The sequence below is a fragment of the Pantherophis guttatus genome, chromosome 5 (assembly GCF_059756535.1).
Source record: "Pantherophis guttatus breed Tessera chromosome 5, ASM5975653v1, whole genome shotgun sequence".
NCBI lineage: Eukaryota > Metazoa > Chordata > Lepidosauria > Squamata > Colubridae > Pantherophis > Pantherophis guttatus.
In genome coordinates this window covers 111947734-111965211 of record NC_142067.1, presented here as the reverse complement: position 1 = coordinate 111965211, position 17478 = coordinate 111947734, and the positions used below count along the sequence as shown (strand labels likewise).

General features: G+C 35.0%; 1 long non-coding RNA gene across 1 annotated transcript in view; it reads left to right on the top strand.

Moving 5' to 3' along the window:
* The window catches only part of LOC148113559 (uncharacterized), a 36639-nt gene extending 19401 nt beyond the window's left edge, over window positions 1-17238 (top strand). Inside the window, exon 2 of the long non-coding RNA XR_015728323.1 lies at window positions 16609-17238. This is a non-coding gene — a long non-coding RNA (uncharacterized LOC148113559). The remainder of the gene's footprint in view (window positions 1-16608) is intronic.
* The last annotated feature ends 240 nt before the right edge of the window (window positions 17239-17478 follow it).

Here is a 17478-nt window from a genome sequence, read left to right as displayed (position 1 = left end):
TGTATAATTTGCTAATGGTAGTTTAAACACTTAAATGAATATGGGAAAGTGAGAAGGAGAGAGATAAAGAGAGAGATGAAGAGAGAGAGAGAAAGACACTTTGCTCAGTAATTTGCATATGTTGAAGCAAGATTTGTAGAGTTAGAGTTGCAAGTTTATACAGATTTACTAGGTTACAGGAAGTGTTTCTTCTGAATAAAAATGTGTTGGAATACATGATGATGATGATGATGATGATGATGATGATGATGATCATCATCATCATCATCATCATCATCATCATCATCATCATCATCATCATCTCTGCAGTCATTCTTGCAGAGAAACAAGCCTATCCATCTTTCTTCATCATGTAGATAACCTAATGTCCCAACCCTAGTCCACTTTAAAGGAAATTATATTCCCATCATGGGGAAACTAGATAAAATCTTAGCCTTGAAGTGGGCCAGAGTGAGGGAAGGACTATTCATCAGAATGCCAGAAAGGGACCCAGAGCCTCCAGTAAAGTTTCAAAAGAAATGACACTCTGCAATCATTTTAGATATCTTTCACCCTTCTGCTACCAAAAGTCACTATGTGATTTTGTTTTTCTTTGTTTTTATACTTTCAAGGGAGTATTGACTCCTGATGACTGCCTGGTCAAGTCCTTTCAGTTTTCTTGGCAAGATTTCAGATGTGGTTTGCTATTGCCTCCTTCCTAGGGCTAAGAGTGAGTGACTGGCCCAAAGACACCCAGTTGGCTTTCTGCCTTAGGTAGGACTAGAACTCAGTCTCCCAGTTTCTACCCTAATACCTTAACCACTGCATCAAACTGGCTCTATCTTTTTGTAGCAGAGGACCAAATGTACCGTACCATATTGAGGATACTATATAAGACATAAAGACTATATGGTCATTCCAATTTGTATCAAAACACTCCCTTCAGCCATTCACCTAAAATCTTTCTTTTGCAATTTGACATTATTTGCATAATGGCGAAGAGAAGACGAAGTCCCACTGAAGTCTCATATACTTTGTTTTTAATAGGAGCTAATGATAATTATTTACTTATGTAAAATTCAGTAAAAATAAAAGGTACTTCAGACATACTCGAGTTGGCCACCAAAAAACTATTTTCTGACCTCAAGGACTATGCAGCAACTATTTTCTTTAATAAAGATCTTGTCTTCTGAATGTTATAATTAATATATATCTTGCCTGAGACAGGAATGCCATTCCCAAAGTAGGGTGAGTATTGCAAAAACTGCCTTCAGGCATTTTAAGTTCTTGGACAGTTTAGGTATCTCACACTTTGCATAGCTATCCAAATTAATAGTATGCCCATAATGTTCCAATTTAATTGGCTCTCAGCATTTTAAGATTGAAAGCAATTATACCAACTTATAAAGACTGAAGTACAGTGTGAGCTTTGAATTATCTGTGTGCATAATTATGCTGGATATCCTTTCAACTCTAAGTGGAGGGGGGGATAGCTAATCTAAGACACATATTATAAAGTCAATGGCTTTTCTTTAGAGGAAAAATGAGATAAATTTAATATTCATGAGAAGCTTTTCTTATCTAATGACAAATGAATAAAAAGGTTAAAAGAAATCAGCAAATGAATGACCCATAGAAAGCAATCCTCATTGTGTTTTGGAGCTCATAATTACAGATATATCCCTAGGGGAACAGTCTTTGAAAATTAAACATTCTTACTGCATAACATATTTGACAAGTGCTTACATTGTTTTTAAAAGATGCAAAGAAAAGGCCAATTATAGCTTTTCTACTCTATGGTGAATCTATATGTGCACACACACAAACATTCACAGACATGCACACTAAACAACAATATGAACCAAACAATGACAAAATAAGATATTCAATTCTATTCAATTAAGATCCTTTATCTATGGTGGTGTATTAGAAAGGTTTTTAAAAAGTAACCTAAAATTTCATGAAGGAACTTAATAGCAATAGATAGAATACGACCAATAAGCAACATCTAAACTAAAAGATTTTATAGCAGGACCATTTGAAATGCTAAGACATTTGCCTACCAATATTCTGTATCATTCCATATAAAATATCTCAATGGGTATTTTAGTTTTCTTTGGCTTGGTTCCATTTGTTCATAACTAGAATTGATAACCATTTCAAACCAACATTCAAAATCTTAGTTGGAGCCATTACCTTCAAATCCTTATTCTGTCAACAGCTCCAGGACATTAAACTACCTTACTCTTCAAGTTGGACTCCTCTATTAATTTTTAATGTAAAACTCTTGTTTCAATAGCATATTGCTTGCTCTAGGATAGCAGCTAGAAAATGGACAATTTCTCCTGTTAGTATGCAATCAAATATTGTCTAAATTCATGTAGATGAATTGTAAACATGTCCTTTATGATGTCCAGACTAACTTGGTTATCACCGTAGATAAAAGCAGAAAAAATGGGTTTCTCTATTAACCTGCTCCCTTTTGGTACTAGTTGCCCAGTTGATTTGTAAGAAATTGTAATGAATACATCAGCTCATATGATAAAATCATGCATGAGTGCCAATTTGCCATGTATTACCAAGACCTAGGCAGATTTATGCATGTGATGTATATTCTACCTCTATACTCAAATGGATATTAAAGGTGGTTAATTGAATGAAATAAATGTATGTATTCCAATTTGTTCACTTAGGTGAACAGTCATAGTTGGCTTCTTTGTCACCAAGGGATCTATCTACTCAGGCTTGAGGGTTCATATTTAGCATAACATCATAGAGGCAAAATATGGATTTGGAGGGTGTGGTCCTTGCCTATAAATCTCTCATCCAAGTTCACTTTATTAAAGTATGGAAAAGTTAAAAGTTACTTGCCATAAGGAATTTCAGCATCCCAACAAAAATCAGCCTAATGAGACTACTGTATGTAACCACAAATTTTTGTTTTTCCATAATAATATAAACTAGCCATTTCTATAAAAACATATCAATCTAACTGGTAAAACCCAAAATCAGAGTTTCATGTTTTTCCACTTCAAGCATAAAGTTCAGAAGCGGTCTCCATGTGGAAACAAAGGTATTTATATTATTTCCTTTAACCAAAATGGTCAGTTTAGCTATTTCTGAGAACTCCATCACCTTCTGTAGCCATTCATCCATAGTGGGAATCAAAGTGTCCTTTTGTGTGTATAACAGTCTTGCTGCTGTCAACATATATAAGATCAAAGTTCCAAATTTTTTCCCCAGGTCTTTTTCCATTAAAGCCAAAAGAAAAGTTTCTGGTTTCATTTTTAATTTAATTCTAAGAATTTTCTGTATTATAACATGAATCTTACTTCAAATTTCCTTTGCTTTATCACATGTCCACCATAAATGGTAAATTCTTTGAGTTTTTCTATACTTTGTCTGATGTCAGCTTTGATGTTGTCCAGCCATTGTGTTGTTTGATGGATTGTTTTCCTTTTACTGCTAATTCCAAACATAATTGTTTTCTCCAATGAATTTCCCTGCATGACATCGCTGAAATAAATGAGATGTAGTTTTGTGATTTTGTCTTCCAGTGATTTGTCTGGTTATTCTAACATGAATAATCATACATTCCAGTACTTGCTTGTTAGTTACTTTTGCTGTCCAAGGAATATGCAGGAGCCTTCAATATTAAGCGTATTGAAGATATGGCCCAGTGGTGGGATTCGATTTTTTTTACTACCGGTTCTGTTGGCGTGGCTTAGTGGGCATGGCATGGCTTGGTGGGCGTGGCATGGCATGGCTTGGTGGACGGGCAGGGGAAGGATACTGTAAAATCTCCATTCCCTCCCCACTCCAGGGGAAGGTTACTGCAAAATCCCCATTTCCTCCCGATCAGCTGGGACTCAAGAGGCAGAGAATAGATGGGGGCAGGACCAGTCAGAGGTGGTATTTACTGGTTCTCCAAACTACTCAAAATTTCCGCTACCAGTTCTCCAGAACTGGTCAGAACCTGCTGAATACCACCTCTGATATGACCCTTAAAAACAGTTGTGGGGGATTGCATAAATGAAATATGAGGATTAGGACAAATTTACATTGAAGTCTTATTTTTTAAGCCCAACACACAAGATATAGTGTCCTACAAGATGATTTGGGATGCTCAATAATAGCAGAAGCAATAGCATTTAGATTTATATACCGGTTCATGGTGCTTTACAGCCCTCTCTAAATGATTTCAGTGGTCAGCATATTGCCCCCAACAATCTGAGTCTTCACTTTACTGACCTCAGAAGGATGGAAGGCTAAGTCAACCTTGCGCCAGTCAGAATCGAACTGCTGGCAGTTGGCAGAGTTAGCCTGCAATACTGCATTCTAGCCACTGTGCCACCAAGGCTCTTTATAACAGATCCTAAGGTCAATAGCCATTTTTCAATGTTGCTTTGGCAACTCCAATAACTGGCATTCAGTGATGCACTCTCCCTGGAAATAAAGAACAAATGGTAACTTATGTAGGTATGAATCAAGCTTTCGTTCCTATCTCATTTACGGATTATCTCAAAGGAGCCTGTAAAATTTATTACAAAAAAACTTATATATTTATATGGATCATTTATTCTGATAGCATGTTTGCTCAGATGTTATGGACACATGTCACATTCATTTTCTGTTTACCTTTGTAGTATTACGTTATGCTAAGGAAATGAGAACTAAATGTACATGAATAAATATTAAAGAAAGTTATTCCTAATCCTTATTGAATCTTGAAATGCAGACTGGCCTAATAGAAAGCACATTGACAAGCAGATTAAATCTAGAAACTTTAATGGTCTAATTTCAAGTTAAATGCCATGAGGCAGAAAATACTGCATAAAAATAAAATGGTACATCCACTCATGCATGCTTATTGAAATTAGCAGGCTCAAAAATTCAATCTGGATTCCACTATATATAATAGCAAACAAAACAAGTTTCTGATAAATGCACAAGCAACAGATAATGCATTGTCAAGGTTATGGTGACAAAACCAGCCCAAATTAAATAGGTTAAGGGTCATGGTCATTGGTCAGAAACCAATTTATAACTAAATCATGAATGGTTGTCAGTGATAATTCCTGGCATGCTTCTAATATTATAGGGGAGCCAAGACAACAGCCAATATATTGCCAGCTGCAGCATCTTACATGAATAATCATGTGACTGTCACTGTACTGTCACCTTCTCTCTGCCACAGCAAAGCTTGACACTGCCCTTCTGTCCCAATGAATAGGAAGTGTACCTAAAAGTTTCCTATTTGCACTCAAAGATGTACAGAATCCATTCCCCAAATTCCAAATGTAAATTCTTGTTGTTCCATCAAAGCTCCTTGAATGTTTCCTGGAGAAAAAATTGCACATATTTCCTCTAAATATTGTTTTAATGAAGTTTAGGTACAGTAAGTTCCTAAGGGTAAATCCCTTTCATAAAGTTACTCTTTTGGCCTTTATCCAAAAACATTTTTCTGCTGTTACAGCACTCAGTAATTATTTCCACCTTAAGAATGAAGGCAAATATACGTGTTCCAGGATAATGTTTGGATCCAATCTGAGTTGATCACTGGGATCAGAGGTTTAGTCTTCTGAGCTTTTGGACTTCTGCTGAAGCCCATCCTCAGGAAACTACTCTCTACCAAAATGTCTGAACTGTCATTCTTTCTTGCAGCTGACTAAATACTGTAGGAATCTAGCATCTCACAATGTCTCATGTTCTTCCCAAATTGTGCTTGCTTTTCACAGAGGTGGGGGGGAAGCAGACATATACATTCACAGAACTATCAGCACTGTGAGCAAGGGCCAATCCATAGGGCAGTAAAATAAATAAATGAGTACCATGGCATCTTCACTTTGCAATGGGAGAAGTCTCAAAAGCAAAAAAGGTACTTTCCTGCAGATACAGAGGAAATGTAGCAAATCTACTTTCGCTGCATTTTGTCTGGAGCAGCAGCTAGGTTGATTGACTGTTGAATTTAATCATAAAGTTATAGCTTCAAGAGTAAGAACTGCTGTAGTCCCCACGAGAATATTTAAGACCAAAATTAATCTTGATTCAATGCTCTCATTGCATATGGCAGGATACTAAGGCTCTGATTTCCCATCAAAGATTTGATAATCATTTCAGCAGAAATTCAGGCAATCCATTTCATATTTATTTTTATTTTTGTTATTTTTTTCTTATTGTCTGTCATATTGCAATTGTTATTGAAAATATAACTTACACAAATATCTATCTTTGTTGTTCTCAAGCATGTTACTTGGCTTCTGATTATTTTCTTTTCATCACAGCAATTTCAAACTTTAACTTAAATGAATTTATTCAGAAGGTGTTACTGCTCCCCCCCCCGAGTATATTTTACTCAGATACAATCATTTTTATACTGTTAATGATGAACCTTTTTTCCTCATCCTTATAGAAATGGGTGTATTAATGAGTTCTGGAAATCCCATAGATTTTTCAAAAATATTCAGTTTTTTAATACGTTCAATGTATAATAAATAAAAATGAAATATTTTCAGTGGGTAACAGAACTGTAACTGAACACTTGCAAAGAGCTGGAGAGGGACAAAATATTTGGAAAAGATAACATATCAGAAATAGACATACTGTATATGGCTGACTAGTTATGCCAAACTCTGAACAAGAAGAATCCACTTGACAACATTGTGCTGATGGTCCACTTGTACAATTGTTACAACTACTTGGAAATATTATTTAATCATTTCGTACACTATTGAGTCAAAGACTGTCCAATAGTAGACTTCATAAGCTCAATCTCTTGTCAGAACTGAAGTTGAAGTTTGTAATTTATGAGATAGAGAGAGGGAGAGGAAGAAGGGGGGAGAGAGGGGAGGGAGGGGGGAGGGAGGGAGAAATAGAGGGAGGGAGAGAGAGAGGGGGAGAGGGAGAGAAAGAGAGAGAGAGAGAGAGAGGGAGGGAGGGAGGGAGGGAGAGAGGGAGAGGGAGAGGGAGAGGGAGAGGGAGAGGGAGAGAGAGAGAGAGAGAGAGAGAGAGAGAGAGAGAGAGAGAGAGAGAGAGAGAAGTGGGAAATATCCACTATTGGAGACTACATAGATTTTATGATTTGTCCCAACTTTGTCTTTCAAATCTTCCAGTGGTGAAATCCTTGCAGCTATATTTGAGTCCTTCCATCTTGCTGCTGGTTGTCCTCTCCTTTAAACAGTCATATTTAACAGCTGGTGGGATAGTAAAGTGCTTTGAGAAACTGTATAAGATGGCTGTCAATGGCTTTGAAATTTGCAAATGTCATAATGCATTCACCCTGCATTAAAATGTCAGAAATACAGAATTGGGCTTTCCAAAATTTTGAAAAGCAGATCCATATGGAATGTTACAATAAACTAAATGAGAAATAACTTTGCCAGAAAGGAATGCAAATGAAATAACAGCTGGATACAGCTCTAGGACCATCTTGTTAGTGCTATTATCTGCCCATCTAGAAGTAGCATAGGATTCAAAAGTTCCTGCAGACAGTGTTTAATCTTTCAGAGACTATTGCCCTATTAAAATAATTGTCAAGTGTGTCCTAAATTGACCTATTAATTTTGCTTGTCTCTATCCACTTCCATTCTAGGTCATCCTTATATAATCCAACCATTTCCATTCTGAAAGTGTTTCATTTTTCAGATCAGTTCTGATCTGAATGAGTTTTAAGAAGATCCAGGCAACCAATTTCAATCTATATATATATAATTATAATAAAAAACAAATCCTAATTATTTTAGCCACTATTGACTCTTATTTAGAAGAGATACGAAGTTGTGAAAACAGTTACACACATTACACAAATCTCATGATTCAATGAATTCTGCTTATTGTTCACTAAAACTGCAATTTATACAATATATTTGATTTAAATAGTGAAGGATAGGTTATTCTGGGTAAAGTCACAAAAGATATAAAAAAGACAACAGCTGAGCTTATTGTGGAGGTGTTGCTTTGATAGTGATCTTTTATATCAGGATAAGACCATTATCATCCATCTTTCACTCCTATACTTAATACAGGATGATTATGAAGATGTTGAGATATCCCCAGGATGTAGTTTAATAGAGGATTTCATTTTTCTATCGGGGGCGTAAGGATAAATTAAAAGTGGAGCAATGGCATTTTCATTTTTATCTCTCTTCTTACTAGGTACTAAAATATTCATCCTGTTGGTTTCAATTAAATGAATTAGTGTAACAAAATAACAGAAAACAGAATAACAAAGTTGGAAGGGACCTTGCAGGTCTTCTGGTCTAACCCCCTGCTCAAGTAGGAAGCCCTGTACCATTTCAGACAAATGGTTGTCTAATCTCTTCCTAAAAACCTCCAGTATGGGAGCACCCACAACTTCTGGAGGCAAGCCATTCCACTGATTAATTGTTCTGTCAGGAAGTTTCTTCTTAGTTCTAGTTTGCTTCTCTTCTTGATTAGTTTTCATCCATTGCTTCTTGTCCTGCCTTCAGATGCTTTGGAGAATAGGTTGGCCGCCATTTCTTTGTGGCAGCCCCTTAGATATTGGAACACTGCTATCATGTCATCCCTACCCCTTCTTTTCATTAAACTAGACATACTAATTTCCTGCAACTGTTTTTCATATGTTTTAGTCTCCAATCACCTAATCATCTTTGTTGCTCTTCTCAGTACTCTTTCTAGAGTCGTAACATCTTTTTATATTGTGATGACCAAAACTGGATGTATTATTCCAAGTGAGGTCTTACCAAGGCATTATGAAGTGATATTAACACTTCATGTGATCTTGAATCTATCCCTCTGTTAATGCAGCCTAGGACTGCATTGGCTTTTTTGGCGGCTACAGCACAATGCTGGCTCATATTTAAATGATTGTCCACTAGGACTCCAAGTGTGTACATCAAGTATAAAGTGTCACCAAGCTGGGGTTGTTTTGAGATTCAGAATGACTAGAGTAGAAGAAAATGAGAAAGTCGGCCCATAAAATCTTTTAAATGAATATACCCATTTCTGAACTGACAAATAGAAGAGCTGTGAGTGGTTAGAATGCATCCATCATCATCATCTTCACCATCATCATCATCATCATCATTTTTGCCATTGTCCATCCACTGCAAAATGAAGGCCACTTTGCATGTTTCCAACCTATATAGTCCTGAGCTTTCTTTTGCCAATTGGGCCCACAATACTTGCTGATGTCGTTGATCCCTCTTGTTTTAGGTCTCTTTTGTGGACACCTTTTATCAAATGGGATCCAATCTATGACTGCCTTGGCCCAACTGCCATCAGTTCTTCTTACTATGTGACCAGTCCATTTCCATTTCAGTTTCAATTCTTTTATTCTCTTGATGATATTGTATACTTTCATTTGTTCTCTAATGGTCAGTAAAATGAAGACCCAGATTTATGGGGGCAATCTGCTGACTTTATAAACCACTGTAAAGTGCTATGAAGTCTAAGTGCTATTGTTATTACAAGAGACAATAGAACATGTAGAACATTCAAAGATTCACTGATTTATCAGTTTGCTAAAACATCTGTTTTCTATGGGAAAGTTTGGAAAATTGAATATCAGTATTGACCCTGGTTATATAAAAAGATTGTCTTGTTGAAATCAAACTGTGGAATGTATGAAAGAAAAATAGAAATCTCAAAACACCTCATTGGCCTTGATAAAGCAGCTATGAAGGCCTTCAAAAAAATATTCAACTTCTGTGATGTATCTCTATGTACAATGTTCAAAATTGTACAAGCTGTGGTATTCCCTATGACTTTCTAAAGAAGTAAAACTTTGACCTGGAAAAAGCAGGCAGGAAGAGTATTGATGTTTCTGAGCTTTGTTAGAAAAGATTCCTGAGAATATGAATGCACATTCTCTGATAAGGAGTAAAATTTATATAGGTAGTTGCTAAGAGTCAATTTGATGGCCCATAATCAGTCAATCAATCAGTCAATCAGTCAATCAATCAATCAATGTACAAATATCTATGTGAACTTTTTGGATCTAACTCATTATATAGTTAGGGAAAGAGAAAGAGAAATTGTGGTGAATGAGAGATTGATAAATCACTCATTGGTAATCTGAGGACTGGTAAAATAGTAGATTTTTTTGTCTTTGCTATCATTGCTGCCATACCTTCAGAATAATATTAAAAATACATAAGATATGAAGTTTTCATTGACATTGAGATGTAGATGGAAATCTAGGTTTAGTTTTGCCCTCTGGTGGCAAACCTCTCTTTCTCTCCTTGGAAGAGGAGATCTAAATCTAAGTCTAAAATTAGAGGATTAGGGTTAATACAGCCTAATGCTCTACTTAAAATATTAGTATATAAAGACATCTTTAGAAAGCCATTCTATATAATATAGGCCCCTAGAATAGCACATGTAACACCTTTATTATGTAAGCTGCATTGATTGCCAGTATGCTTCTGGGACCAGTTCAAGATATTGGCAGGGAAACTTTATGGCAGGGAACCAGGATATCTGAGAGGCTGTCTCATTCCAATGGGACTGGCCCATTCCATTTGCTCTAGCAGAAGGGGCTTTCTACAGACCCCGTCTGCCAAGGAATTTTGACTAGCAGAGTCCAGAAGAGACTTTTATTGTGTGACCCCACCCACCCACGCATTGGAACATCTTGCTGCTGGAGGTGAGATCTGCTCCTACCCTTTTAGCTTTCTGGAAGGATCTTACAAATTAGTTCTGCTCATTGACTTGGGGGCCCAATGGGAACACTAGACATGGTTGATGGGGTAAGAGAGAAGATTCAATGCCCATACTATTCATTCACTCTTGTCACTAATTCTTTTTATATTTATGCTTTTATTATACTGTAAATTGCCCAGAATCACTTAGACAGTGACACAGGTGGCATATAAATTTAGGAAGGAAGGAAGGAAGGAAGGAAGGAAGGAAGGAAGGAAGGAAGGAAGGAAGGAAGGAAGGAATTAGTTGTTTTTTTTCTATTCCATCTTGAACACAAGCAAACCAGCTAATTTTCCAAGGTCTGAAATGTGAATGAAATGATTTTTGCAGTTTGAAAGTGCTCTTTATATATTAATTTTAGCTAATTAATTTGCATTTTGCTGTTAATCAATAGGAGAAGAGGGATTTCAAATGTTAATTTTGTATGTAATATACTGACATAATTATAATTATTAATAAAATGGTTGTATGTTTAATAAGCAAGTGCTGATTGGCGTATCCTGATAACATTTCAAAACGCTATTAATTTGAACTTTAGGGAAATGGAAAGCTTTGAGCCTACCAAGGAAAATATGCATCCAAAATCATCCTATAATATACCCTCTACATAAACAATTTATGAAGATATAAAGCTGATCCTCAGGAACATCCATTCAAAAACCAGACAAATGTCATAAAAGTGAAGCTGATGAATGCATTACTGGTACTGCTGATTATAATTCTGCCTTTTAATGATTAGACTGGATGATTTACTGAAGAGTTAATTCTCTTGGTGGAAGACTAGTTGAGGTAATAAACAGCTTCTGAAGGACAATTACAGAAAAAAAAGCAAAGCAAATCTAAAGGTTTTGAAACAGTCAAAGTATAGTTTTCCAAAATTAACATTTTTTCTGATTATCTTACAGGGAGAAACAATTCAGCCAGTAGCAGTATCCAACAAAAAAGAGGCGGATGATTTTTAAATTCTTTTTACAAAGTTATAATAGAATATCAAGGTGTTTTTTGAGAGCAAGGGTGGAGTTTAGTAATTAGGGCAACATTTCAAGGAGAAAGCACTTAGAAAATATGATTGATACTAAAAGCAAATATTTTTAAAAGCAATTGAGTGGTATATTTTTGGTTGGTAATATTTAAAATCAAGACTGTCCAAGGTAATTTATAGCTGTTAAACACAAGAAAAGTAAAATCTATCCAGTTCTGAATCAAATGATACATACTTTAAGTCTATATCAGGCTCTTCTATATCAAAGGTAAGGCTAAGGAAAATAGTTGGGATTGTTATGTAAAATAGGCAACAAATGATATGGGAAAGTGAAAATCAATGAAACTTTAGTCTGTATCAGTTTCAGATTTACTAATATACTATTCTACTCTATTTAATGTCTTAATATAATCATGTATTTAATTGCTGCCATGAGCTTTTTGCACATTATATTATTTTCATATAAGTTTTATATCAAACATAGAACTGCACATTTGCTTGACACATTTTCATTGACACAGGTCATTGTCCTCAGAATAACAGAGTTGGAAGGAACAATGGAGGTCTTCCAACCCAATCCTCTGCACAAGCAGGAGACCTTGTCCAATCTCTTCTTAAAAACCTCCAAAGATGGAGCACCCACAACATTTGAACTTCAAATTTTGAAGGCAACCCGTTCCACTGGTTAATTGTTCTCAATATCAAGACATTTCTTCTTAGTTCTAGGTTGCTTTGCTCCTTGATTAGTTTCCATCCATTGCTTCTTGACATGTTTTCTGGTGCTTTTTGGTGAAGTATATTTTGGTGAAGTATATTTCAACTGCATTGTATGTGTCCCATTCCTGTCTGTGGGTCCTTCTTCCCTTTCCCTGACCCTTGATCATTCATTTATTTATTATCCATTGTATAGCCTACTTTTTCTCAGGAGGTCAAGACAGTACATGCTATCTCATTTCCACTCCATCAAAAATAGTTTAAGGATAAGCCACAATCACATTCATTTCTGCTTTAATCTCTAAACACTGAGAGAAGCAAATCACCTTTTTCAAGTTTCTGTAGGTTGTGGAACAAAAAGTAAAGGTTAAAACAAAAAGCTTTATCTCCATTTTATATACAAACTGAAATTTTAAAAAGAATGTGCATACTTCTTCCTTCATCCATGTTTTTTCTTTGTATTGCATATATTGATTACATTATCCATCCATCTCTATCATCTTAGAAGTTTTTAAGACAGCAGCTGATTTCCCTCCCCAAAAAGGCTTGCAAAATTCTTGAACAAGGAAAGAAACAGACTACTTTTATTGCAGTATCAAACATATAGCTGTTGAATCAGTTGTGAGTGATTTTACAACCCCTACAAAGCCATTGCATAGAAACTCCCTAAATTCATTAAAGAATGACCTTTTCAGTGGAAGAAATGGTTGTGTGTGCCCTGCCGTTTTCTGAAATATATATTGTGGATATAGGAGAATGGATCTCCTTCATGGGTCAATTAAGAAAATAGGAACATCTTATTTGTTTGTGTATAGTTTTGGAGAGACCTTAATACATGGTCTTTCTTTGACCAATTCCACAACTTAAAATATTGTGGCTGTGCTTAAATAAACATTATTATGATGTATTTTTTTCATTATATGATGCGTGAACTACTTTCAATGTTCTGTTCTGTTCTCTAATGGAATGCCCTTCATTTGTTCAGTTCCTTCAAATGTGTATATATAGTACATTCTCTAAATCACTTTGCATTTTTCTTGGTGAAGTGCTCAGGACTCCTTTGGTTATGTATTATAAAGCCTTGAACAGTTATTCAGCTACATCCCTCAATTAAAAATGGTTTCAGCTTGTACTATTGTTCCAATGTGATTTAGTTATTCATTTTAACCAGTTTGTGGTACACATTATTCATTTCCTGTATTTTTAGAGATATAGTGCATAGTATACAGTGTAAATATGTCTAAGATATCAGTTCTGGCAATTTTGTTTTGAAAACTTTCTTGGCTCCACAAATGCAATTTAAATTCTTTCATTATGTTTGACTTCAAGACACATCACAGTTACATCTTTGCTGTTTTTTAGGCAACTGTACAGAAATAATTTTCTGTTGCATTCTTTCATGAGAGTTTGCTTGTTGCAACTTCTCAATCTACCTCACAGTCCCTGGATTTCATGGGTTTATTTGCAGCCAAAGACCAACTAAGATTTTATGATGATCTCCCAAATGAATGCTGATGAGCCCAACTTACCTTCTGGGTCCAGACAAAGTTAGCCAGGTTTTTTTCCCCATCTACTGCATATTGCTTTTATTTTCTTTAGGGAAAATATTTTGAATATATTTTCTCATATAGGCATTTTTTCTTGTAGATATATTATGCACATCTGTTTGTATATATTTAACTGCAAAATAGATTTGCAAAATTCAGTATGCAGATGTAATTCAGGTCCTCCTATTCTTCTTCTCAAATCTTGTTAGAATATCCATCTAGTTATTTTGATGTACTTTTTCTATCCAGATAGTTGTCTGAAGCAGTCTTTTTGGAACATTAGGCCTTTACTCCAAACTCTGACCTTATCTTAAAAATAGTTTTGTAACATAAAATTCTTGGCTTGGATTTATTGCTCAATCAATGACCACCAGAGCATGTGTGTGGTTCTGAATCCTTTGCTGTCCCCAGTGCCCTTGAACATGGCAAATAACTTTTACAAACAAAGTATTATACAAATAAAGAATGCCAAGGAAGTATATCTCAAAGGTGAGACATATGTAAGAATCTGTTTGCATGTACATTAACTATTTAGTAAATATAAACAATGTGATGATTATGAATTAGTTCTATATTTGCATAGAATGCAATGTCATAGATTGGCTTCTGGTCATTGTAACACAGAAAAATTGCAGGAGGTGCAGGAGGTGGAGTTGCATAAATAGGAATGTACACTAAATGCAGAATATGGTGCAAGGCTAGTGTGGTGCTTTGATATTGCTTATAACAAACCTGTAGCATGCTATTTATCCCACCTTGTAACTTAAATTTTTTAAAATAGATTTCAAAATAGGTACTTAGTCTTTACCCTCTTAGAAGAGAATACAATTTTTAAATAAATTGAATGTGTGTTTCATTTAGCTACTCCAGCAAATAAATTGCAAGCTCAGCCTGCAGAGTTTGTAACCCAAGTAGCAGAAGGCAAACTGATCCTTTTCACTGGAAGAACAAACACAAACAATTTTCGTATTAAGCCATACAAGTCATTAAACAGGGACAGTCTTCCAAATTTTAAGTCATCTGCAGGCATTGAAATGCAGCCTTTTCTTTAGAGAAGGCCTTGGTAGACCCACGCTGAATGTTTTGCATAGACTTACTATATACTGTAATAAAATGGGCTATATGCGGCTCAAAGGATCATGATTTGCCTCAAATGTTGAGTCAGCATACTAATGGAATTCTTTGTTATTCTACTATATCTGCATAACTTGGAGCTCCCTTTCTCAATAGCCATATTTTTTTATAGATAGGTTCTAGTTGATTGTAATGGTTGCACGGCTGAAGAATGTAGGGGAATATGAAGGGTAGGAATCACTTTATAGGGAAAAATGAAAAATATTTTAGAATGCACATACAGTAGTGTACTGATACATATATACACATTATGTTTTGATCATATACCCTTTCTCTTTTTCTACTCTTTCATGTAGCCCTCAATCCTCCCCTTTCAAAACAAAAATTGTGCATCCAAGTCCCAATTTAAAGAATGGGCAACTTCAGAGAAAATATACAGTATAAATAAATAAACTCCTCTTCTAAGAGCCACAGAGAGTGACAATGTAGTGATATTACTCTTTAACAAATAGTCTTCTTTAAACCTTTCTGCTTAAATCAGAATGGAGAACCTCTATACCTTAACAGAAGTTCTTAATGTCTATTGAATGAACTATTTGTGGTTCACCAGCAGCTATTTTCAGGTTGCAAAGATGTCAAGAGTTGTATTCTTGAGTGTGCATTTGATTGTGTGATATTTATGACAAAAATCAATCCTTTTGTTCAGGATGAATGATCAAAGAAATTAATAAGGTCTGGACTTAGGCCTGTGTTTTTCAAAACATAGCATTGGTGCAGTCAACTCAACATAACAACATCATCATCATCATCATCAACAACAACAACAACAACAATAATAATAATAATTTGAAGTATACTTTTTTGTGGTCAAAAGCATGCCTTTGATTTTGATGAGAATGATGTCAATACTGAAGGAAAGTACGTTATCCAAATATGAACTGTTTGATTTGAAAAGAAAAAAAATCATGAGATTAATAATGTTTTTTTGAAGTGGTCAAATGGAGAGGAAAGAAAATTAGGGGTTCTGAAGCCTGTTCTTAGAAGCCACCTATTTATGGTATATGTGAACTTTTAAATAATGAACATTGAAGTTGAAATTATGGTTCAAAATGAGAAGGAACAAAATTAATACTTGAGCATGATTAATAGTACAAGAATTGGATTCATAAAACTCAACCCACAAATAAGCTTTCATGATATTGTATCTTGTCTATAAAAACAATTTCAATATACCGTAAATCTAGGAAATTGCATATTCATTTTAAATCAATTTTCTAATTATGCTAGAGGTCATTCCCTTCAAACAATAGCAGCACTTTAATAAGTCTCACATGAACAGTTGTAGGAAAGAACAGAAAATAACCATAGATTATGTTGAATGACGGACTATCTTTTTAATATTGTTCATACATTGTTTTACATATTTCACCATTCTCAGGTACTGTACAGTACTGCTAGGTTCAAAGAATGTAGATAATCTATGCAATGAGTCTTTATTGAATTATGCAATAAACGTATTAGCACAATTACTATAATTATGTGGCTTTGGGGACTTTTATTGCTCCTGGATGATGCATATTAAAAGGGTTTTTTTTCTTATTCACCATTTGTATTTTTTTCTATTTATAGTTGGCTTCAAGCACCTTTTAAGTGAAAAGCTGATCCAAAGCTCCATCAAAACCCCAGCAAATAACAAGAATAGCCTGTTGATAGGCACACCATATACATTAGCAAAGTGAATTAGGATAACAAGCAAAAGATGGAAGTCTCCAATGAGTCAAGCTGGATATCTGAGAACTTCATAGACAGGATCTGGTAGTCCTTTTGATAACAATATCACAATTGTTTGTCATAGCTTTTTTCTTGGATTTTGTTTTAACTTCTCAGTCTGCCCTATATTTTATGATAGTTTCCCATTCAACAAAGCTTCTTAAGCAGCTAAGCTTGATTAAGTGTTGTTGAACTTTAATAACACTTTTGTTGCTTGGTGTCATATGTTCTTCTAATGATATGTTGACATGAAATACTGTACATAGTCTACTTGGAAATTAATCCCACTAAATTCACAAGGGTAAAAAGTGAATATTTGAGAAAATAGCACACATTCCAAAAATGAACAAGAAATGCAGTTGTGCTTTTAAAAGTGTATTAATATAAAATACAAATGGAGTTGTTTTACAATAACGCTTATTGGAATTGTTGAAGAAAGATGACATGTACTAAAGAAAAATTTAAATAAAATGTCATGTATTAGTGAAAGATAACAGCATCAGGTTTTTGTTATAACCTACAATAATAGAGTAATATTTTGAAAATATTGTTTCCTGTTCTGGACTATTTGAAAGGGCTGGCATCAACCATGAAAACCTCTTAGAGCTTCTCTATGTCCTATCTTATCCAAACAAAATCAAGGCAAGGTTATTTTGAATTTCTTTCTCATACTTTCCACTATCCAGTGACTAAATTTCCACTTCTCCTCCTTCAATAGTTCATCCTTTC